We start from the raw sequence: 11,886 nt of genomic DNA on the forward strand, positions 1-11,886 counted from the left end.
AGAGTAGTATTCTAAGCAGGTGTTCCGCTGTGACCTAGACTGTGGCAATTGACGTTTTCCTATGTTATTTTACTTGCTTTACTAGAATTTAAAGTAATATTCTTTTTACATTTTCTGTAACCCCTGTGGCTAGCGCGCACAGCAAAACATTACTGCCTGCCAGAACATATGAGCTTGCGAAGAATATTTCAAAATGCGGCTAAGGCTCGAAGCGCCGTTCCGCCACCCGTTTACATTTCTTCGCCCCGACCGAAAGCTATGAATAGTGTCCAGTCGAGGTAGACTATGGCAGCTGACGTTTTTCTACGTTATTTTACTTGCTTTACAAGAGTTTAAGGTAATATTTTGCTGGTCGGCTGTAGCTAAACTGTAATTTACCTTTGAGCTGTATAGATCGGTGCAGGGGACCAGTTGGTACCGTCGTGTAGCGTTCAAAGGTCAGTTTCACTTTAGTTACAGCCGGCCGACAAAATATTAGTTTAAACTCTTGTAAAGCAAGTAAAATAACAGGAAAATATGAACTGCCATGGCCTAGCTCACCGCGGACAGCCGGCTTAGAATTAACTGATTTTCCTATGGTTTAATGTGTTTTGCAGGTTTCTGACATTTGTTTGGGTAGTAGATAAGTAGCTTTTGAGATACTGGACCTTCCCTTACCTCCAACTATTGTAGGGGACCACAGGGGGAAACTGGGGTTTTGGGTTGGGGAAAATATAAAACATTAACTTAACCTAGGGTGCTTGGTTCTTACCTGGCTAGAGGCTTGGTCCTCTAGAGCCCCCACCTTCCCCAACTTGGCCACTGTATATTGAAATAAAAAGATTTCAACCAATTTCAATATGGTTTGTTGCCTGGACAGACCCCATATCTAACTTGACCTACAGCCTTGTAAACCTTCTGGGTTGGGACCTAACCTAACTTAGGATACCAGGTTCTTACCTGGATGGGGGACTTCACCCCCAGTGACCTCCCCCCCTCGACTAATCTAAGTTGGGTCGCTAGGTCCTTACTGACCTAGTTCAGATTGGCACTTTAAAATTGTTCAATAAACTTAACCTTTTTCAGAAACTCCTGTGGTCTATCTGTGAAAATAAAAATTACTCCAAAATATTGTATTTAAGTTGTCAGCCTTACTGTGAAAACAAAAATTTTAATGACATTTTTTCTTCTTTAGCGGTTGGTGGAGAAGATAGAAACATTTCATTCCTTCCTCACGTTTGGATTGAACCCCTTGACCACAATGAACCGGAAGTTTTCAAGTTGTGCACCTGAATATTTGGTAAGTATGATTGTCATTAGGAATGAAACTTACTTGTGGAGTTGACTTTGTTGAACAGTTATTAAGTTCTCTTTAGGTGGTAACCCCTTAGGTGTTAGATGGGTAGTGAACTCAACTACAGTACACATACCTTTTCCGAAGGAGGTTGTGTTGCAATTCACCTCTCCTCATAGAAATCATCCTTATTTGAGATGGGACTCATTGGTGAGGTTAAGCAACTGTAAGAATATCATTGTTCATTTTCTTCATGGTTTTCCTTCCAAACTGTTACAGTATTATGTTCAGTTAGTTTGTTTAAGATATACGATCCTGAGGCACTTCTTGAGTCACAAGCAGTCACAAAATTTTTTTTATATCAACCAATAAAATTGTAGACAATAGAAATAGAAGCAGTACGTATTAGGTAATGTGTTAATGGTAGTAACAATGATCCTATGTCAAGATATTAACAGCAGTATTACTTTTGTTTTAAAGAGATTAGGACCTTTGTATTTATATTCAGTATGAATTCTCAAGTATGTATTGTTTACCCATTCATAATATGTTTTATTTTATGAAGTTGTGGATTAAAGTACATGTGTGATTTCAAAGTATTCCAGTATAGGTATGTAAAGGCAAGAATATTTTTTAACACCAGTTAAATGGGAATTACTTATTGTAACTGTTTGCATCTTTGTGAAACTTGATCTTTTACAGGGTTCTTCTCAAGTTGAATTTTGTCTTTGGAAAAGTATGATCCACAGTTTTTTCTTCCCATCAAAGGAACTAAATGTAACATAATTGCAATAAATGTCACTTTAGTGGTGTCAGCCTTGTAGCAGAGTCATGATAAGAGATGTTTCTAGTTCCCCTTTATTCCTGTTGACCTATACTAGTTACTTGTTTTGTGGAATGAAAAGCAGACATGATATGCATTTCATTTAGAGCTATTGGACATTGTCTCTTAGATTTTTAGAGCAACAGCACAAGACTTTTTGGCTCAGTAAGCAGTACAGGCTGTCAGTAGCCTGTGGAATTGCAATTGGAATTTAGAATTTAGGCCAAGTGCTGGGACCTATGATGTCATTCACTGGTATATATATATATATATATATATATATATATATATATATATATATATATATATATATATATATATATATATATATATATATATATATATATATATATATATATATATATATATATATATATATATATATATATATATATATATATATATATATATATATATATATATCTATATATACTACTGTAGTGTCTTTTGTGGTTTACTGTTCAAGTGTTCCCTTGGCACTTGAAGAATGTTCATCAGTGTTCCCTTGGCCCCTGAGAAATTGCTTTTATTTTTATTTTTTTATCTTGGGTGTTGCTAAAGTTCTTTACCTTACATCATTTTGTACGTCTTATGTTTGAGATAAACGAGAATCTGAAAATGTGATTCAGCCCGGTGGAACACCTTTGACAGCATTTAGCAGAAATTCCATTAAAATATTAGTAAAAGCACTGTGAACAAAGGTGGATTGTGAATAACATTGATGGATTTTTACAGAGTATGTAGGAGTAAGATATGCATTCAAGTCAAGATTTGTGTTGGATATTTGTACAGTGCTTTTTGGTGACGGTCTGTTTTGACTCAAAGCAACCTGTTTGAACTAGGCAGATAGGTCAGAGGAACTTTGTAGTTCAGAGTGATGTAATTTTGTGTTGAATACTTTTTTTAACAATTTAAATGAGATCAGTCAAACAGGAATCTGTGATAGTCAATTTCTATAACATACCAAGAGAGCCATAGGGCCTGGTGAATTCTCACCTTAAATGTCCTGTCACGTGCTGCCTCCCAAGAAATTTTTTTCTTTTCTCTCTTCTTCAGCCCTTTGTAGCCTCTTCAGTGCAGCTGCTCAGTGGACACCAATACTTTTGTCAAATTCTTGGATTTACCTTTCAGTTTCTTCACATGTATGTTTACAATAGTAATGCCTCTAGTTTAATGGTTCCTTCCATTTATACTGTACTTTCTTAAGGCCTGTCTAAAAGCTTGTCCATTTAAACTGCTAGCTGCCTTATAAAAATCCACATTACTGTACTCTATATAGCCTCCATCTTTTTCCATGATACGTCTCATGTAGTTGCCTCAATGTAGAGACAGCCTTTGTTGTTGATTTCTCTTTCATGAATCCCAGTATCTTCATGTTTCAGATTTAAACCTTGTTTTAAAAGTCATTCAGGCAGCCAAACTTTTCTGAGTCTGGATGTTGTAAACCTTCTTCAACTACTGTACTTAACTATACTGGGATGAAATAAAAAGTTCCAATATGGTGAAAACTTAGCAGCTCTCACAGCAGGTGATTAGTTTATTCTTTATGAATATTCCCCTTAAAATAGTATGTGTTTCCTGAACAATGATGTTTTTATACCTATATTATGGAGTGAGGTTACCCTTATTGTTTTTAGAAATTGATGTTACAAGATTTTGATTATGTATTTTAACCAGTCCAAGAGCTACAAAAGTCGTATAGAAATTGATGTTACAAGAGTGTGATTATGCAGTTAAACTAGTCCAAGAGCTGCATAAGTTGTATTATAAGCCATACAGAATGTTCATTTGAAACTACCAGGTAGGTCTTTGCCTATTGTTTTAATTCTTCATTGCTTTATAGGTAATTACCCTATGAGACCAGTGAATCGGAATTCTAGGCAGAACTTTACATGACTGGCCCAAAGGATTCTTAACCCTTTCGCTCACTTTGACATTTACCAATATCTATCCCAGTAAAAAAAAATTAGTTAAATATTTTCTTTGATTAGTGTCTACATTTACATTTCAAGGTGTAAAGTTGGAATAGGTATAATTTTGAAGCTGAATAGTTGTCCTTTTTTTTGTAGATTGAAAAAAAAAATGGATTAGGTATCATGTATAATGTTAAAAAATTTTAAAAATCAAAATGTTAGCCAAAAACAGACTTCCATGATCTGTCAGTGCTCATAAGTGAACACAAGGTCCCATTTTAAATTATAGGTGGACAGTACAAGAGTGAGCCAAAGTGTCAAATATGGTGGGAAAACTAGGAAATAAACAGAAGAGGTTGAACAACCAAAGAAAGAAGAGCAAATAGACAAATAAAATGTTTCCTTAATGAATGCTGCAAGAACCATTACAAGGTGTGAATTAAAAACATTATCTCTTCATCGCTTGAAGGAAGTACTGTATTTGTTTTTGACAAAGGTGCATTTATAGTAAATTGAATGCAAAGTCTAAGACTCCAGTATGAGAATATGGATGTATCATATTGAACTTAAAACATATTTCAAACAGATTTTAATTATCTTAAAAGTACTTTAATAGCTTGGTAAGCTTCGAATAAGTTTTTCAAGCAGGTATTAAGATGATAGATTTGCTTTTTCATCTAAATTTTGCTCTTTGAATTCCAGATAGTGTTGGTAGCATACGAGTGTCTCATCTTGAACATTGTGAGAAGAGGAACGCTATCACCAACCATTTTGATACTCATGTATCCATGTAACTTGATTTGACTATGGTAACTATTTGAATATGCATCCATAGGAGTTATACCTAATTTTGACTTGCCTTGGCTTCTTTGGGCAAACAAATCAGGTACTGGAAAATATGATGGTTTCCATCTCTGCTGGTGGAAGTACTGGCTTGCATGTTGGTATTTGTTCCACTGCATTATTTCTTGCACACTGAGCATATGTACCGAATGCTGGTTGGATTTTTTGTTCCCCACTTTGCTCAACTCTTTTTGGGAACTTCAGGTAATGTTATTCTTTCTTTTGTAGGGATTTGTCCACTAGCAGTACTGTATAACAAAGTGAAAGCCTAAGTGTATGGTGTATGTACTGGGAGGAATCCCCTTATACAGAGCTGAGTTATATATTTTCATCCATATCTATCAAGAGTCTTGTTTTGCTTTTATATCTTAAATCAGTCTTTTTTTTTCATTCCTTTTCTTCTTTCTGTGCTGTTTCTGCTGTGACATTTACAGTACATTACATATGTACAGGTTTCTCCATACTTTCCATAAAGGTCCTGATGTGTGTAATATTGTACTACCTGTTGGCAGAGAGCAGGTTTGATACTCAGTTTATTGCATTACAGTAGTGCCAGTCAACACACAGGCAGATATGGGGTCATATTTTACTGGAAGGGAAATTCATGCTTGATGCTAATGCTACAAATTAATGTTTATAATTGAGGGAAATAAGAACAGACAGCCAGAAATGGGACTATTAGTGTAAGGGAGTCAGATGTTACCATGTAATGTGTATGATTGATGGAAATAAGAGTTACTATATCTGTACTGTTTTCACTTGTCTTTTGTAATAAGCTCTTTGTCCTTGATGATTCGTCATATCCGAACTGTTTAGTGTTAATCTTTAGATATCCCATTTATGTATTCCTAGATATCCCCTTTATGTATTCCTGTTTATTCTGTTCTTAAATTTGAGCTAACTTGACCTTTGCGAACAAAGATTCATCTCTTGTAGTACCCAAATACAATGTAGTTCAGTATTTTCAAATTTTACATTATTTATTTAGAGGTTGAATAGGTTTCACTACTGGAGTTGGGATGTGCTGCAAGCAGTATCAGTGTAGGTGAAAGATAAGACAAGGGAGGAGGCTATGCATACAGAGAGAACCAATCATATTGGCTATAAAAGAGCTTGTTGTTACTACGATATGACGACATGCAGCTCTTGTCACAGGAAAGTCGTAGAGAGCATGTTGATTATCCTGCCAGTTATACTCATGAATTAGAAGATAGTCATCAAGGTTCTGGTGCTGGCCATAAAGAAAGGTGATATGAAGGGCTATTGGTAACCTTCTTTTCTAATTGATATATAATAGTCTCATATAAATGTCAGACTTGGACATAAGGAATGCTCTCTCTCTCTCTCTCTCTCTCTCTCTCTCTCTCTCTCTCTCTCTCTCTCTCTCTCTCTCTCTCTCTCTCTCTCTCTCTCTGGCTTTAGTTATTTGTTTTCAAACATTCCTTTCTCTCTCTCTTTGGTGGTGCTGAGGCTTCTATCCTCAAACCTATTCTTTTTTTTCCCTCTAGCCATCTTCCTGTTTATATTTACTGTTCATGTTTCTGCTACTGATTTTGCCTCTGCATTTCTTCTTGCTTTGTTGCCATCTGCAGTTTGCACTCAGTCACTAACTATGCTTTCTTTGTTAATTCTAATCTTGTAAATATAATGAAATATTGTAAGGTATTAAAAGTCTTTGTCTTCCCTTAGAAATATAGCTCCTTGTAAATTATCCTTTCTATTGTTTTAAAGGTCTTAAAGGATGTCCTGTTATTTCCTCAACCATGTCTGCACAGCAATCCTCTCTCTCTCTTCCTTCTCTTGTATTTAATGTTTGTTGTTAAGTAGTAACAATCTTTCTCTTGCATCCTTCTCCCAAGGGAAGGGACCACCTTTTTTGTGATGGCTGTCTTATTCCCCCAAGCTTTTAAGAACTGTATTCCCTTAGGCTGAAGACAAAACTAGAGTTTGCTTGCTGATCTAATCAAGTACAGCATTAAAGTAGAATCTCTGTACATCACACCATCACTACTGATGTCTTCAAGAAGCATCTGATAAGTTACCTGTAAAGCGAGCTGAAGGCTGCTCCAGAGTTTAGTAATAAAGCTCCTCTGCAGATTATAATGGCATGTACTGTATTGATTTTCTTAATTGGCTTGCAGTTATATCTTTGTAGATATTTATCCTACCACATTGGATTAACAATACTGTACTCTTTAACAGGATGAAGACCCCTGGTGAAGAAACGTGGATTATGAGGTCCCTGTATGACCACCATTGAGAAAGAAACATATTCCCCTCTTCATCAGTTGCCAGTGATGAGGACAGGGTTGAGAAAGATGTGGGTCTCCCAAGAGGATAAAGAATTTGAATGTGATGCACAGCCTAATTCTGATCAACAGACTTAAGGAACAATGGTTGAGAGGTTTCGCCTGGATGTTAAAAAAGTGTTAAGGTAAGAGAACTGTGCCCTCCTGGGTTACTGATAATGTTTTGACCTCATCTGCAGTCAGTCCTATTACCTATGACTTGATTTTCCTTATACCTTATGCTTCAACTTTTTTTGGAATATTGCTCTTTAATACGAGTGAATTACTTTAATGTATCTTGTCAGACATCTCCATTGAATATTTTCTGTTGTATACAATGCAGACTGATCGATTATGAGGGTGAAGCTGTAAGGCCTGACCACTGCAATCTATCAGGGTTATTCAATGCCTGTGAATTTAGTTCATAAGAAACTAAGGATTAAAAGTTCCCTCCATCCTGAAATATTTATGAAGTAATATATTAAAACTATTTCGTTAAAAATCTGTGCCTCTCATAGGTCGCCTGAAATGTTACCTATATCTACATGGTCTTATCAAATTTCTGAAATACTATCCTTACCATCAAATTGGTATTTCCTCCCTAGATCTGGAGCAGCGAATCAGAATTGCAAAACACCGAGCACAGTGGGGCACTGGCTCTTTCCCGAAAAAAATAATGGGTCAGTTAAGTTTGCCCAGTCCCAAGAGAGGTCAGGTTAACCTTAAACCTCCTGTTGTGTTTAGAGCCAGATCTTGAGACACCAATCTGAATTTTCTTATTTCCCATTGCTGGCTAAGACATATGATGACCACCTCTGTTGCCAGTTATCAATTTAATGACCCTTCACATAGTGTGGAACTGTGATTTTCATTAGGTATTTGCATCTTTTGCCATCTGGTTGCCACTCCAGAGCCTCTTGAGAAAATGGGTGAGAAAGGTTGCCAAGACACTAATGACATAAAGTAAAATCTTTGTTCTTTATAAAACTAATGTCTGCTGTTCCAGCAAGTCCAAGTTACTATTCTAAGATGTCTCATAATACTTATCAGGCCTCAGCAACCATATTTTTCTCCCTGGAAATTTGTGTATTCTCTGGATCATATGGTCTGTGAATGTTTTATCTTGCTGCTGAGCACTGAAACTTTCTCTCTACTTCTGTTTTTCATGAATCTCGCTATCTCAGTCCTTTTAAAGTCAGATCTGTAACCTGGAGTTGTCTTCCACCCAGATAGGCATTAGGATTTTTGTCCCAACAGCCTCTGTATGGCAAACGTGAGAAATAGTACATCCTTTGGCAAGCAGATTGATCATCTTCCTGTAATTGGGTAAATGATCATTATATTTTATTCAGTAAAAAATATATATTGAATGTTATATGAAGGTCACTTTCCTTTCCAGTCTGATGTAAGATGTAGTGTCAACTTAAACATTTTAACAGTGTATGATCATGAGCAAAGATGTGTTGTACTTCCATTTAAGGGTCATCCTTCATTTCTTGTTAGTTTGGGGTTTTGTTTGCAGGCTATAAAGCCAAGCACTGGTGCACTTTCAGCCATTCAGTATTGAAAACTAAAAATAGGAAGTTGGAGTGGTTGGGCAGCAAGAAAGTGGGTGCAGTTGAGGTTGCATACATACATTATTCATACAACTGACATTTTGCCAGTATTGAGTGTGCTTCATTAGAACTATGACCATCTCGACAAGGTGCCTTGAAATTTGACTAGGTTCCTAGTTCATTTCCACATTACCAGTCATGATCCTTGCTAATGATAATTAACTTTATCTTATTTAACTAATGCTTGTTTCTATACTTTCACTTCAAGCTCTTTAGTCTCATTCCTCAAGTTTAACATGTTTCAAAGTATTCATCCCCCCCCCTCCCCATTATGCTGCCTGGAAGATATTACCCAAGTGTTATTTTGCACCCCATTTTCAGAGCTTGGGTTTCGTAGTTGTTGGTTTTTAATTTTTTAGTCCTTTGTGACTCCAGAGCTGGAGTTCAGCTCTTACGTTACTGCTGATATGGCTTTTGGTAGTTGATCTTTTTATGTCAGTTTAATCTTCCATAGTCCTATATAGAATAGAATATAGATTTAGGCTGAAGGCCAAGTGCTGGGACCTATGAGGTCATTCAGTGCTGAAAAGGCCATAGTCCTACACAGAACAGAATAGAATATAGAATTTAGGCTGAAGGCCAAGTGCTGGGACCTATGAGGTCATTCAGTGCTGAAAGGGAAATTGACAGTAAGAAGGTTTGAAAGGTGGAACAGGAGGAAAACCTCACAGTTGCACTATGAAACAACAGTTAGAGAGGGTGGAAAGTCAGATGGAAGAAAGAATATGAACTAAGGTACAGTATAAGGAATGGAAGAGGTTGCAGCTAGGGGTCGAAGGGATGCTGCAAAGACCCTTAAATAATGCCTACAGTGCACCAGATGAGGTGCACTAACCTCCCTACTGGGCATACTCCTACATAACCTTGCCCCACAATTGACTATACAGTATTGAGTACAGTATACACTTGAGCCTCATCCACTGGTTCGTGGATTTGGAATTCACTGCTTATTAGGTGGTGTTCTATCTAATCCCCTTTGATACCCTGTAATCTTCATCCTTCTTTAGTTTTTGTTTAAATACTCTCTGCTTTGTGACTTGCAACTTACCCAGCACTACCAAAGAGTTCTCCAGCTCTTAAATTCCTTCCTTTGTCAAGATGTTCCTCTCTATTTTAGAAGGTGGCTATACAGTAAATCCTTGGCATATGGTATTTACTAAGTATATCCTTTTGCCCTCATAGTGCATTCCTAATCAGTGACCAGTGTACACATCATACTGCATAGATGAGGTTTTAAGTCTGCCAGTTTAATAAGTCTATTTTGTCCAAGCTTCCAAGTTTGTCATCCTTACTCTGCTTTTGCCATTAAAACATCCACCCGTTATTTAGGCATCACTAACTTCACTTCCATTAGTGTACCTCTTCAATCATTTGAGATTCAATGCCATGTGTCTACAATGCTACTATTTGTTTGTCTCCCTGCATTCAGCACTAAGACAGGAAGAAGAGGGAGTTGGAGTGGTTGGACAGCTAGATAGAGTTCAAGAAAATCAGTACTACTGTACATGCTATAACATAAAAGTTATACTCTATCCTTGAAATGAAAAAGGTATGTTCATATACAATACATCCTTAGTTATAATATAAATAAAATACTTCATAAAAAGGAATATGTACTTTGATGATTGGAATTCATTAAAAAAATAAAAAATTTACTTTCCTAACATACAAACCTAGGGGATTTACTTTCAGTGCGAGCTGGAGCTGGCCATTTAACTTAAAACAAGGTGGAAATCAGTAGTTGGCTACCAAAAAACAATATGGACATCAGTAGGAGGCTACCAATGGAAGGGGAGGAATCCCCTCCATCCAGTTGGTACTCATTCACTTTACCTTTTGGCCCAGGTAGCAGAATGAGGGGTGGCTAGAGGTGGGCCATTTATGTAAAGAACTCAGGTTTGTATGTTAGGAAAAATACAAATTACTTTAAAAATTTGTCATTTGTTTCTACATGTATACAAACCGTCTTTACAGAGGGAAGACTTACTCCTTGGTGGAAGGATTCTGAGCAAATCTCTGAACTGACTGGGGCCTCTTTCCCATTCATGGAGATCAAAGGAAGGAGACCCATGCCTCTGATCTGTTGAGCTTGTGTGATGTTCAACTGCCAGACTTCTGGGCCTTCAAATAAATGGAAGATAACGTCATTGATTCGAATATAGGATGGATGAACCACATTGTCAGGGGACAATAAAGCTGAAGATAACCAATGGGTCTTTTCATTCAGTCCCTCCCTCCCCTTGCTAGAGAGAGGGTAGAGTTGCATCTTAATCCAAAAAGAGCTACATTATAGACATCATCTAGAACACCTGCATGCATGCCCATCCAGCACGTGACACTTTGCTAACCATCCCTTAGAAGGGTATAAAAGAGAAGGTAGGAGGCCAGTCCCACACCCACCCCTCTTTTGCAGCCATACACCTTAGGCAAGATGCTACCTGTCCTCAAGAGCTGGGTGATCTACATGACTGCTGAGCAACTACCACAGAATCCAAGAAAAAGTTAGAGGATCTATGGGCAACGTCCTGAAGGTAAAAAGGTGGTGAATGTGGTCTGTTGTGACCGCACTCCCGGCTTTAGTACCTGTCCGACAGGTTCTTCCTGAGTGCTAGGGCAGACCAATGCCCCTAACCGTATGAAATCTCACCCGGAACATATTGTTGTCCACAGTGTCGGCTGTGGAGTACGTCCATTTAATCATACATAAATTCAAAAGAAATGGAGCTCCTAGATGCCACTTCTTGGCTGAGTCGGACCCAAAAACAAGTTGTTTGCACTTAGTTTGGAGGTGAAGTCCTAAGTGGTAACACAAAAGGCCTTCGGGCAGTTGATGGCCTTTAGGGTCCTTATAGAAAAGGAATACATCATACACTGTTGATCTCCCGGTGAATCAGGCAGAACAACGGGAAGTCTTAAGACCAAGACTTGAATCATGGATGCGAAAGACATCTACACGCCAACAGCATCTGGAGTTCCTAGGTGGCCACTTATCCAAGAAGTGACTAGCCCCAACGCTTCTAACCATGGATGCAAAAGTCATCTCCTAGATGCCAACAGCATCTGGTGTTCCCCAAGAGGTCACCTATCCAACTACTGACCAAACCTAATCGTTGCTAAACTTCACTGGCCA

At 37.6% G+C, this 11,886-nt stretch overlaps 1 long non-coding RNA gene across 4 annotated transcripts in view; it reads left to right on the plus strand.

Moving 5' to 3' along the window:
• Positions 1 to 11,886, plus strand: part of LOC136834318 (uncharacterized) — a 453,859-nt gene that overhangs the window by 440,518 nt on the left and 1,455 nt on the right. For 2 of the 4 annotated variants that reach the window (XR_010851736.1, XR_010851738.1), the window contains 3 exons: positions 1,175 to 1,279; positions 7,055 to 7,286; positions 10,186 to 10,305. This is a non-coding gene — a long non-coding RNA (uncharacterized lncRNA). Of the gene's footprint in view, positions 1 to 1,174; positions 1,280 to 4,711; positions 4,819 to 7,054; positions 7,287 to 10,185; positions 10,306 to 11,886 lie in introns of all 4 variants that reach the window. The other 2 variants (XR_010851739.1, XR_010851737.1) reach the window with 2 other exon arrangements.

Source organism: Macrobrachium rosenbergii, chromosome 53 (assembly GCF_040412425.1).
Source record: "Macrobrachium rosenbergii isolate ZJJX-2024 chromosome 53, ASM4041242v1, whole genome shotgun sequence".
Taxonomy (NCBI): Eukaryota; Metazoa; Arthropoda; class Malacostraca; order Decapoda; family Palaemonidae; genus Macrobrachium; species Macrobrachium rosenbergii.